Here is a 14,121-nt window from a genome sequence, read left to right on the forward strand (position 1 = left end):
CCACTGAGCAAGCACACGCTTGGAGATGTACTTTAGTGAGCTACTTCAGCAGGACAAGAAAGAGCTTAGAGACCTAAGAATGCGCCTGTGATTGTGGAGATGGAGACAACTAGATAGACTGAGGTAACTATCAGGAAGTTAAATTGATAGTATTTGACGATTAAGAAGAAAACAAACAAAAGGAACATTTTTTAAAATTTTTTTCTTTGCTTTAGAAATTTTCACATTTTCACCTGATTTAAAAATAGACTTTTATTGACTGTTGATTGTTTTAGTTATTCCATGTGTGCAAACTTCTTTTTGTAGTTGCTCTTTTCATTCAGGGATGCAAAAATTTAGAACATAGCTTCAATAGCTGCAAACAAACAGATCCTCAAATCCATCAACCTCTGCCTTTAGCATCGTCCTGGGAGCTGAACATCCGTGACTGTACAGAAACCTGGAGCTAGAAGAACAAAAATTGACCTTAGGAAAAAGTGACATATTACTCCCAAACAAGAAACTCCAAGAAGAAAGCAGATCCAGGAAGAGATGGACACTGGGCACTGCAGGAAGTAATTCATATGCAGACAGTACAGAGAAAGAAGACATTATAGACAGAAGTTGCAGACATTATTTCAAAAGATAAAACCGAGGCTGTGGGAACTAATCAGATCAAATTAGTCACTGGGACAAAGATGAGTACTCTATGCCTCAGCCTCTGTCATTATTAAGCATATCAAACTGGGATTTGATGGTGTGCCTTTGGGCTTCACAAAAACAGATACAAGATCAACTTGAGAACATCTGTTGCTGGAATGTGGCCAAGGATATAACCTGTCGCATTACTCAGTGCTCCCAGGTATGAAGTATCTGCCAATATGAGATGCTTCCTTCAATATTAAATCTAAAAAATGGCATTCATTTTCTCAGGAGAGCTCCTCTTCCTTCCTATTTCCTTTTTTATTGTCCTCTCAAATCTGGAGGATAAAACAGGACATTCATAAAAACCACATTAATGTAGCACAGGTAGTTTCATCCTGCCCTCATATTCCTTCTCAGAATATTTTTGGAAATTTATAACTCTTACTTCTGAGGAAATCAACTGGACCCAAAACAATCTTGGGTTTTTATGTTGCTGCTTTAAAGATACAGAAATCCTTGCCAGTATAACTAATTTCTAATGTAGTCATTCTGCATAGGACTTTACAAGTTCTGTTTCTTTTCTTTGTGTGTGCATCTGTGTGTACGTGTTCATATATGTGCTAGTACAAATGATGATATGTACATCAAAACCAATTATGATGTCACTTGACTTCCTCAGTCACTCTATATTCCTCAGGCAGGGTCTCTTACCAAGCCTGAAATTTACCAATTGGCTCCAGGGATCCTCCTGTCTCAGATCTCCTGCACAGGGATTACTGGTACATGCTGCCACAGTTGGCTTGCTTGTTGGGGGTTTAAATTCAGGTCCTCATCCTTATACAGTAGGTATTTTTACTAACTAAGAAACCCCCTCCCCCCAAGTCCCAGTTCTTTATTTCCTTTCTTCAATGTAGAGTTGTATTATTAAGCCCAGTACCCCCTTTGATGTCTTAACACCATTTCATTTTGGATCTTTGTTAGTTCCTGCTTTGTCAGCCTTTCAACTTAATCAATCTTGAACAATACCAGTCATCAGATAACTAGGGAGATGATGCTATCTCCTAAGGTATTAATTCTGGTTATTCCAGGAGCTGTTTCCGTGGCTTATTATTCTTACTCCATTTATAAGTCTGCCTCTGACAGATTAATCAATATCTAAAATTATATAATACACCTAAGGATGGATCTAGAGTTAATCAAAATGTCCTATAATATTTTGTTTTCAGTACTCTTTCGGTTTAGGACGATCTAAGTTGAATTCATTGAATGCACACTTTTGGGACACAGCAATCTAGGGAATCAAAGCAGTCAAATTAGTAGCAATGAGACTGGTTAATCTGCATGTACCAGTAAGGACCTTCACTTCCTCCAAATGCCCCACAACTACATTAGGAAACATCCAGAGGATTGTCATAGTGTTTCTTCACATACTTTTCCTAGTCGTACAGTAACCTTCCTATTTTGCTTCTCCAGACACTGGCTACCTATATCCTCTGGCTGTGTGGTACTCATCTTAGCAATATCAGGTGTAAGACATTAGTAGGATAGGGATCACATTCAGGTTCACTAGGTCTTTCTTATTTATGACAATGCTAGCTATCTAACTCCCTAGGTCACTAACTCACCGTTAACTGCACCTGATAGTTTCAATCTGATTACTTCACTGTTTGGTGTTCTGACTTCATTTACAAAGTACCATTAATGTAGTAGGCAAAACATTTACCAATCACATTTGTGGTAGGCTTTTGAATATAAAGCCTCAGCTAAGAAGCATAATCCTGACATATCTAGGAAGTCTTATGGAGACTGAATTAGTGACTATCCTTGTTCTCTGTCCTTTTTCCTAGGATTTTAACAACTTCTGCCTGAAGCTCACAGCAGTCCATCTAAGCAGATCACAACATCTGCTTGAATCTATATGTGTTCCAGAACACTGTTTGACTATATGAATCTGTAATCCAAAATTTCTCCTATGATAAGCTGAGTCAATCCCATGAAGATAGTCATCACATGGACCAGTGAAGAATAACAGCTCACCTAGAACATACCAAGTATGATTCTCTTAGATCACTATGAATGCTACCCTCATTCTGATATCCATCCCTCCTTGAGAAACCAAATGAACAATATTAACTGTTATGTCTAAACTGTAAGCAAATCAGATGCAATGTTTTATAGATGGTAAATCTTGAAGAAATGTTACCAAAGTAACTTCTACTAAAGCAAGATAGAGAAAACATAAAACTGAGTTTCTATGACTAGGTAAGATCATTATTGAATGCCTAAAATTTGGTGACTTAAGACGTGTGTGTGTGTGTGTGTGTGTGTGTGTGTGTGTGTGTGTGTGTTTACAGAGAGGGGGGATTTCTTAGCTGTGGACAGTGCTCTCCTGGACTTCAGGGCTAAGTTGTCTTTCTTCTTCAAGGAGACTATACTAGACTTCTTCAAATGGTGACAACAGCATTCCAAGAAGGGAAAATGCAATGTGCAAGAACTTATTATGCCCCTACTTGTATCATATTCACTTACAGCCCACTGAACAAAACAATTCACATTCCTAAACCAGAGTCACTGTAGGTAGGGACTTCAACAAGAATGTAGATCTGGGAAAGTGGGGTACATAGCAAAGCCATCAATATAGCAGCCTACCATGGTAGTTGCCTTCCAAGGCTGTTACTTATGGCCAATACCATTTCAATACTTGTGTTATGTTATTCCTTAACAAAATTTCTTTCTTATTTTGCTCCATACTTTATCTTTTGGAGCCTAAAGTATTTTTACAAGTGTTCTAAGATCATACTAGTCAACATATCAGAGAATGAATGCTTATGTAGGATTCAAAAGTATTTTAAAATTTAAAATACACCATATGCCACAGCAAATGCTCACTACTAAATTCTTAAAGCTCTTATGGAAGGAATAAAAATTCCTTTGAATATAAGTGCAAAAGCCTCTAAACACATCAGGGTGAGCAGTTCCCCCACCAGAAAGAAATGCATCATTCACTATTGATGTCTCCCAGTAAGGCTCTGGAGGCACTTCGGGTCTGTAATCAATATTGAATGGATTATCATACAAAATGTCCAAAATGTCCAAAGCCTTAAACTTAAAGAAAGAATCAGTTTTGTCTGGTTGATATGCCCATGCCTCTGAGGGGCAGGAGAACAATGTCAGCAAGTACTGTGGACATCAACAGTCTGCAAAGCAATCAGTGTTAACCACTGCCCGAGAAAAGATAAACTCGAAGAAACATATTCCACCTTACAGATTGTTACCATTTTCATAGTGCTCCATGAAGACTGCATGGTGAGTTTAACAGGCAAAATAATTATAATGCAGAACTCTGAATTGTGGCTAAACCTTTTGTGATTAGTGTTATTTTTGTAGCATTTTTTTTAAATCGTCATTTCAATCTCACACCAAGTTGGTGTGTGTGTGTGTGTGTGTGTGTGTGTGTGTGTGTGTGTGTGTGTGTGTGTGAAAATAAATATCTATTAGAAAAAAGAGTGGGCCTATGTGCAATCCTCAGTTAGGTGGGTTTATCTGGACTGAAGAAGTTGTACTGATTAGGGCTAGCACAGAATACTAGTAAAAGAAAAATCAAGTCCAAATGGTCTTTCTGACTGCAGGGATGCCAAATGAGGTGTTATTCTGTGCCGAAGTAGCAAAATGCTTCGGAGACTTTCCAGGAGGGAGGCAAATGTGGAACTTTACTTATGCACAGAGGACTTTTTTATGTTGTTGTTAAATTAGGCCAACAGCAGAGTTATTTTTAGATCACTTACTTCACTTTCTCTTCTTAATGGGCTGGTATACAAAATAGGACAGAAAATGCACCATATGCCACAGCACATGCTCAAATCCCAAATTCTTAAAGCTCTCATGAAAATAAAAGATCTCTATCCTAAAATATGAGATTTGCATTCGAATAAAATCAAGAGAATAAAAGGTCTGAGAGGTTTTTTTTAATCATTTAGCAACAAAACATACACATTATTTTAAGATAAGTTTTGAAAATTGCCAGATCAAAATAAGCCACAAGAAAAGAAATACAGTTAGTTTGAGTGCTCACTGGGCCATATATATGATTGTAAGTTAACATATACATCATGGACCATTTCACATTCAATAGAGATAAATCAGAAATTCCCTAAAGTTACAAACTTAAGATAATTTGCCTATTTGTTTTTTTATAAAATCAATATAAAGTTCCTTTAAAATTTTTCAATCTGGTAAAAATATGAACATTTAAAACTTCCTTTTTGCATTTTAACATGCTGTATTGATTCCATGACTGTAGCCATGATCCAGAAAAGTGAGCTGCTACTTGAGATTTACAGTATTAGAACAGGTTTATGAAGATGGGACAGAATACAAGACATCAAAGACACACAGGAATTAACATATACCTTTAATTAACAAAAAGGAACAGACAGATTTGTTAAGTGTTTAAAATCAGTCCAACAAACAGTTAAACAACAGAACTAAGTCTTTGCAATGGCCTGCTTTTACTGAAGCAAACAAATTACATGGCAAAAATAAAACTGTGAGCTCATTGGTTCATTGGTGTGTTTCCCACTGAGGGACAGCTAACAGTAAAGATAAGGATATAGAGTGCTTCTTCTCTCTCTCCCTCTTTCCTCTCTCTCTCTCTCTCTCTCTCTCTCTCTCTCTCTCTCTCTCTCTCTCTCTCTCTCTCTCTCTCACACACACACACACACACACACACACACAATCAAGTAAAATATCAAAAGTTTAGGCACTCTCTTGTACATGATTGGATTATAGTTTTGTTCAGGCTTCACACTTTAAGTATAAAGTCCTATTTTTCTTTTAAAATTTGGGCAGACAAATATTTTTAAATATAGTTCATCATTCTATGTGACCTATATTTAGCAAATTAAAGGAATCAAGCCAATCTAATATTCTAAACTAATACAGGCATTTATGGATCTAGAAATTAATTTACCAATAATATCATTATAGTCACCAAATTATAATTCACTAGCAAAATAATTTAAAAACGAAGAAATGTATGTCATAAAAATGGAAACTAAAGGATACATTTATTATTGTTGATGCAAAACGTACTTCTATGTAAAAATGTTACCCAGACATATGTCAAGCCTTGCATTTGTAAATACTCTTAGATAATCTACATTTTATATAATTTTATAGATTAATCTCCTTTTAAGAATCATTACATTTAATAGTTGTAAGAGTGATATTTAAGTTGAATATTAGGCTAAATATACACATACAAAAATCACAGTATCTTGCCAAAAGGGAAAAAAATATTAACAACTACAAACAGCTGAGACAGTAGAAATCTAGATGGCTGCTTTTAAAGGAGAGGGACCTGGGATGGGAGAAGGAGTGGACACACCTGTATGCACTCAGACATAAGGCCTGGCTATGAAGCAAAAATTCATGTCCAGTGTTCGCTTCAGCAGCACATACTAAAATTGGAACAATACAGAGAAGATTAGCATGGCCCCTGCGCAAGGATGACATGCAAATTTGTGAAGCGTTCCATATTTTTAAAATTAAAAAAAAAAAGTTCATGTCCCAATTTATCGAGACACTTTGGGAGATCCAATGAAATAGCTCTAAAGTAACTTTTCCTGACAGTAACAACAGAACTAAAGCACTAACATGTCTCACCGGACATTCAACCTGCTTCATACTTACCCATATTTTCGTCCAGTAAAAGCAGTGGCACAACTATGGATATTTTTTTAAGCAAGGAACAATATCTACTGACGTTCTTAACAGGTAATGTGGACCTGGACTGTGACTAAGCAATTTATTTTCACTAGTTGCTAAATATAGTTAAATTAACTAGCATACATTATTACCCACCTATTAAATTTAAGCAAGCACAGTGGAATCCCAAGTTCCAACATTTTTTGAATTGGTATCTGCAAGGTTGGACTAGATCTTGAAAAAAAAATACAAAATGCATGCATTGGCATAAATTCAATTATCCCCAATCGAGAAGTCCTCCCCATGCTACAATATGGTATAAGAATAGCTACTACCCACACACAGTAACCACTTTTAAGCATGTGCTTTTCATTGTAGGATCACTAACATATGCTTACAACTCCAATGAGCTACAGAATATGTATTACTTGCCAAACCTTTCTTCCACTGAACACATATCTTCTCAACAAATAATTATTTCCAGAGAAATGGCAAAAGGAATTTTGTTCTTTGACTATATTATCCCATGCCTTTTCTTGGTACTAAGAGCAAGGAAGAGCATTGAGGCATCTTTAAATGTTCTTACTAAATCTTTCCTTATTGCTTAAAATTGATAAGAAAATGCCTGATATTTTCAGTCCAACTACCAACAACGGGATGCACAGGACATTGTATTGCAGTCCGGAACTTTCCTCTGCACAGAGTTCACATCACAGGATAAAACAATCCAGACTACTGAACACAAGGGAGTGGATTCTAATGGCAGCTGAAGCAGCTACCTAATTTATTAAAGAAAAAAATTACTTCATTTCCGAACCAAAAAAAAAAAATGGCTTACCAAACATAACACATAGTCAAGAGACAATATCCACCTCAGCTACAAGACTGGGAAGATTTCAGAACAGAACAGAATTTAAAAACAACAAAAAAATGACCATGGACATAAATGGCATGAAACCATGCTGTCTAAACCCACTAATGGAATGCAAGGAAAACACTAACTGGAGGCAAAACAATATTCAGAAGAAGAGACTCTTTAGTTTATTAGTTAATTATTTTACAGAAAATATTTCTCCAAAAATGCTTCACTTTGCCATGACTAATTGATTGCTCTAAAATGATTGTATTTAGAAGCAAATCAAGGTGGAAGGCTTTTGATAAATCCTTAAAAGAAAATGCTGCAAAAGTGAGATAATCTTAAAGTCAAATAGGGCAACATCTAGTTTTGCCACATCTAATAGCTTCAGAGAACTTCATGAATAAACAATTGTAACATCACTTGCAAATACCACAAACAAAACACAAAATTAATTTTTAAGTTTCATGTTTCCAGTTTCTAAGACTATATTGGTTCAGGCAGAGATAATATTTGACTTCTGAGCATATCCATGAAATCATATTTTCCTCCAAAGATTATTACTGGATCAGTTCTTTATAAGTGAACTGCTTGACCAAAAGGGCCAAAAAGCAAGGAACTTGATACCCCTGCTTCTGGTAACTGTTTCCCTTGCTCCCAGGTGCTCATCACTCCCAGGGTCATGAGGAAACCTCTTTAACATAAAGAGTTGCCTCATAAGCTCAGCACGCTAGTTTGTAAGATGAAAAACATACACAACAAAGGAAAATTTATTTTTAAAAATAGGAAATCAAAACAATCTTACAGGAAAGGTGGGGAGGCTGAAAGGGGAATTTTAAATGCATAGTTACAACTGCAGCTACTGTGCAGGATCCATGACACTCACTGATTTTCGATTTGAAGGAAAGTTCTACAGTATGTTTTTTCATATATACTTTATATATTTTAAAGATTTATATTTTAGGTTCAGAAATAAAATATGTCCACAGTAGTATGGTCAGGATAAGCCTGGAATTTACTCACCATCTGTCTGATTACAGGCTCAGTATTGTCTGGTCCACATCTCTATTAACAAGTAGCCCAGCCAGGCTTTCATCATGCTACCAAGAAAAGGGAAGCAACAGAAGCCATCCAGACGGAAAACATCCACAGTCATTCAGAAACTCAGATGTGCAGTTCCTAGGGAACAGTGTGGTATATCCAGAAGACATAACATGAACTAGGGGAAGAAGTAAATATGAGGTCTGGAGATTGCTGGCCATTTAACAGTGGGGAAACATTAATTTATTTCCTTGTCTTCAAAAAGCATGTAATATATTTTCCTTAAGGTTTCCTATAGAATTAATACAACAATCCATGTTGTACAGAATCATTTTATCTGTAAGATGTTTACAAATAGGAAAGCTAATATCTCTAGTCAAATGTTCACCATCAGATCATGTGAGAGCTCGGAGTGGGTATCTGAATTTAGCAATGAAGAGGTTAAGAGCATCATTTTGTTTTCATATCCTTTGTTTTGATTTGCTAGACTGGACATGGGGAGTATTCAGCAAGTGATAGCTCAACCAGGTGGTTACAACTCCTGTACTTAAAATTCAAGGAAGTATATTAAATTTAAACCCTATTATTATTGGAACATAATTTTCTATCAATTCTGAATCTAAGTTAATGGCATTTATAATGATTCTTTCCAGTGGAGGAAAAAAATGAATTCCCAATTCAAAACAGCTTATTGATACAAACAAATTGAGAAAGCTTTTAAAACTTCAAACTTCTTTATTCAAAATAGTGAAATCCTCAGAAAAATCTCACACTTTCACTTTATTTTTATATGGTTTTAAGTAAACCACTATGATAATGTGTACAGTAAGAATCATGAACACAAAGACCTTAAAAAAAATCACTGACTTTGGTTCCACAGAAACTGGCACAAAGTACATCCCACCTTTAAACACACTAGCAACAAAACTATCTTTGTCTCAGTCTCTCTCATATTTTTTTCCAACTCTGCCCTACTTAAAGAACTCCAGTGATATCCCTTTCTTTATGTAATTTGTTCTCTCTACATGAAATTGCATGTTTCTGTCCTATTCAGTCGAACAGAAACTCAAACCAGAAAATCCAGATCAGACATGGTAATCAGCCTTGTACAAGTTTCCACCAAATTATTCTTGTGAACAGCAAAAAATATCACAGTGAAATTTTTGACTTACTTATATTGTAGCCAAGATGTTTCCTCAATAGCATCATGTTTAAAAGCTTAAAAACATAATCCTGTTCAACTATACTAGAACTTTTTGGTTGAATAAATATTTTTATAACCTAGCAACAAAAGATGATTGATACTTACAGCTAATGATATATTTAGCTTGATTTGACATAATTTACATAGGTGTTGTCTTAGTTTGGGTTTCTATTGACAAGATGAAACACGATGACCAAAAAGCAATTTAGGGAAGAAAGGGTTTATTTAGTTTACACATCCACATCTTAGTCCATCACCAAAGGAAGTCAGGGCAGGAACCTGGAGGCAGGAGCTGATTCAGAGGGCATGAAGGAGTGATGCTTATTGACATGCTCAGCCTGCTTTCTTTTAGAACCAGGATCACCAGCACAGGGATGGCACCACCCACAATAGATTAGGAGCTCCTCCATCAATCACTAATTAAGAAAATGCCTTACAGGCTTGCCTACAACCTGATATTATGGGGGCATTTTCTTTTTCTTTTTTAAACTTTCTATCTATTCTTTGTGACTTTCACATCATGCATCTTGATCCCATTCACTTCCCGTCACTTCATATCTGACCTCTGTCCTTGCAACCTTTCCCCAAAATAAAATAAAACTTAAGTGAAAAAAAGGGAAAAATCTCATGTGGAAGCTGTAGTATGACTTAGTGAGTCAGCAGTAAACCCTTTTATTGTATGTGTAAGTTTCCTTTGCAAAGAGTCATTGTTCTGGTTCAAAGCCTCTGGTTTCTGCTACACTATCAATGCTAGGTTCTCACTGGGAGTCCTCTTGGATATTCTGTTGTTGCCCTGTGTCAAGGAGATCCTGCAGCTTTGGGAAGGCAGGACTGCCTCTTCATGTGCTCTGCAAATCATAGTTGGGGCCAACTCATAACCCTGGTTCTGGGCTGTGGTAGTTTCAGGGATGGTCAGCCTTCTAGCTCTCCCTTCTTCACCACCAGGGTGAGTTCTCCAGCATCACACCTTACAGGGGTGAGCAAAGGATGGGGCCAGTTCTCTTGCTTTCACACCCTCATGGTGGGCTCTCCCACACCTACACCTTCAGGACCAGCTCTATTGTGTTGCCCAGGTGAGGTGTAAAGGGTCACTCTCCAGAGTGCTGCAGCTGATGATGGGCAGGGATGGCTCTCGTGCTCTTATGATCTCAGGCCCAGCTCTCCCATCTACCACAGGCCGCAGGGCAATGGGGGCAGGCATCTCCCCCACACACACACACACACACATACCACCATGTGGAAGATGAGCCTCAGGATCAGATCTTCTATGCTCACAGTCTCAGGGCCAGTTCACCTGGACCCTAGTCAATACAATCAGCTCTGCTATGCTTCCCAGGTGAGGTGCAGGGTTCAGTTTCCCAAGAGCTTCAGCTCCTAAGAGGGAAGGTCAGCTCCCTTGCTCACCAGAGGGGGCAGAGGCAAGGGAGGGAGGGCATCTTTCCCAGCACTCACTACCACACGGCAGACTAGGGTGGTGTGGGCAGTTATCCCACTCTTCACACTCTCAGGGCCAGCTCCCCTGCCCTTCTGCCAACAAGGCCAGCTCTAATGTGCTACAAAATCAAGGAGCAGGGCCTCTTTCCTGAGTACTGCAGCTGGTAAAGGGGAGAGTCAGCTCCCTTGTTTGTGGCATGCCTTGAGGGGCAAGGGACACCACCACATGACAGACAAGTAGTGGGGACAGCTCTCCCGTGCTCACAACTTTGAGGCTTGGCCACCTACACTTCCAATAGGGCTGGCTCTGCTGTGTTGCCCAGGCAAAGTGCAGGACCTGCTTTTCCCAATTCTGCAGCTGGCGAAAGGCAGAAGCAGCTCCCCTGCTCTTATGACCTCGGGGTCAGCTCTTTCACCTGCCTCAGGCTTGAACCAGGGAATCTCTGCCCATGTGGAGGCATCTTCTCAATTGATGGCCTTAGCTTGTGTCAAGTTGACTCAAAACTAGCCAGGGCAGATGTTTTGCATTAGGGTACCATGGTCATATCAGAAAACACATTAAATTTATTTCAACTTTTACTACCATATTTTAAATTTTAGATAAATTAACAACTGCTCTATGTGACTAACTGTTCTTGGTAGAAAATGTGATTTCAAAAGAGAAAGGAAGCGTGTAACTACTTGTAGAGTAAGGACTATGTACAAAATGTATGAAATCAATAGTTTTCAGTTCAGTCTTTCTTAAATTTGAATTACCTTCCCCATCCAGTAGCTGTATTTCTTCCACCGCTAGTAACATTTTCAAAACAAAACAAAAAAGAAAGAAAGAAAGAAAGAAAGAAAGAAAGAAAGAAAGAAAGGAAGAAAGAAAGAAAAAGAAAAAGAAAGAAAAAAGACAAGGAGGAGAGGAAGAGAACCATATTTCATTAGATATCTCAGCATCCCTCATACCTGACTACATTAGGTCGTTTGCACTTTGAGCTTTTTAGGTCACACAAATACTGTAAGTAATGTAATGAAACCACAGCCGTGTCTGTATTTTCTCATACGGCCAAGCCTTGACTCATAAATATTTCATTTCTTGTTTTCTTAACTCTAAAACAGATTAGCCTGATTTTTTTCCATAAATGCTTTATTTAAAATCTCTTTTGAGAGCCCATTCTGACTAAAACTTTGATATAATATCATGTATACTATCATAAAACAAATTTCATCCCACACAATGACAACCATCTAGGTCAATGAATCAAAATTTAAATATTCAAAAAATAATAAAGTTCATATACCTCTGGCCTAAGTTATTTCACAAAGAATTGCAATATTGCAGGATTAAATTGTCTTCTAAGCCTTAATACAACAAAGAATGGAGTTCACATAAGAGGAATTAGGGCAAAGAAATTCAAAATGAGTTCAAACAGTAAAACAGTGGGAGTGAATAGGCAGTTAGCTGGAAGCCAAAAGTCATAATTTATTTAAGATGTCAAATAGTACATATATGTGAGTGTGTGCATGTATATGTGTGTATGTGTGTATACTATATATGTAAGAATTTAAAAGTGATATTTAACTGGTTTTCATAAAAGACAGTGAGACATATTGTTTCTATATTAGGACTCCTTGTTAAAGTGAGGTGTGTGTGGAATGTTGCAGGTGGGAAAGTAAAGACAGAAAGAAGAGGAAAGGAGGAGAAAGAAAAGAGGAGGAGTACTCCATCATCCACTACTTAGGGAAATGCTACTGAAGAAAGAAGAAAAGTCACCTACTCCTATGACCTTTCATCTCATCGTGCCCCATGAACTCCAGCTTGAGTGAATGATCTCCAAAATATACAGCAAATACAAGAACAATTTTGCAGCATAAAGAAATACCAGGGGGCAGAAACAATGCCAACATAAGTAAACACAGGGAGGAAGCCTTCTTAGCTGAAGGCACAGCAGCAAATGTAACCAAGTGGCTGTCCTGGAGAGAGCAGCTTTCAGGTGGCTCAGTCTAACCACATGCTTCACTCATGGTTCCTGTATCCACAACCTACAGAAGTTCCAACTAACAAATAAGTATGTGAGCATTTCTGGGACTTGATGTGATGCTTCCTAACACTTCTACCTACCTGATGATGCTCCTGATGTTTTGTGGTGCACCAACCTGTGACAGAATGGTAATATATTCCTCTTGATCCATTATCTAAAACTCTATGACTCAACAAGTTGTATGTTATTATCACAGTATATACTGTGATATTAACTGTGCCTAAAATAGATCATCTAAAACTACTGACTAGCTGACAACTTCTCTCTATAGAGTATGTAAAAACTACTTACTTCAGACTTAACTGCATTGAAAAAGAAATAATATTTTATGAAAGAGTTTATGACAGAATTCTTAGATATCCATGATTATTTTAAGCTTTTAATTTCAAGCAAGTAAATTGAAATGTGTTGTGGGTTTTAGGAATAGACTATATTTACTGTATAACTATATTTGTGTGTCTTTAGCAGAATATATTCCATGTGTTAAGCTGGATCACTGCATGATTTTGAATATTCTGTAAGATAAGAATAGGGTTTACACAGTTGAATAAAAAATATGGGACTTTCATATTTTATGAGATATAAATTTGATCTAACAGTAAAATTAAAATTTCCATAAATAAAACTTACTGGGACACAACCACACTCATACATTTCAATATCATTCATACCTACCTATATTTTGTACAATAAATAATTTCAACAGAGATAGCAGGTTCATATTGTCTACACCATCTAGGTCTTTACAAAGACGTTATGCTGACCCCTGCTACATACAACAACTTGGTATAAAACATTAAAATCAAGAGTAGCTTTGCTATTTCATTTATTAAAATTGTGCATTATTTAAAGTAAAGTTATGATCCTTTAGCACTAAAAAGTAACCAGTGTAAAAATATATGAGAAAATACACAAAGAATGACTAGGCTTACTTTGGGAGTACTCCATCTCAGAAGTGACTCATGTGGCAAGAAATAGCATAGAAACATGACTCAAAGTTGTAACACATGCTCTGAACAGACTGGAAAAAACCACAAAAACATTTCTATGGGCATATCATTATCTATTTAGGTGTGTGGAAAATATTAAGGAAGAACTAAGCCTTGTATTTGGTGATAATGTAGATTATCATCAAGTGCCAAAAAGAAACCTCTGAAATCCTAAATATTTTTAACCTTTTAAACTAGAGAAAGATGTGAAGATGGAATAAAGACTCAGGTATAATTAAT

General features: G+C 37.0%; 1 protein-coding gene and 1 non-coding gene across 5 annotated transcripts in view; one reads left to right on the forward strand and one right to left on the reverse strand.

The window, feature by feature from the left end:
- Foxp2 (forkhead box P2) overlaps window positions 1-14,121 on the reverse strand; it is a 532,232-nt gene that overhangs the window by 501,266 nt on the left and 16,845 nt on the right. The window lies entirely within an intron of this gene.
- On the forward strand, window positions 6,064-6,166 carry LOC121828472 (U6 spliceosomal RNA). The gene has a single exon (XR_006070933.1). It is a non-coding gene; the product is annotated as a U6 spliceosomal RNA (small nuclear RNA).

Source organism: Peromyscus maniculatus, chromosome 3, assembly GCF_049852395.1.
Source record: "Peromyscus maniculatus bairdii isolate BWxNUB_F1_BW_parent chromosome 3, HU_Pman_BW_mat_3.1, whole genome shotgun sequence".
NCBI lineage: Eukaryota > Metazoa > Chordata > Mammalia > Rodentia > Cricetidae > Peromyscus > Peromyscus maniculatus.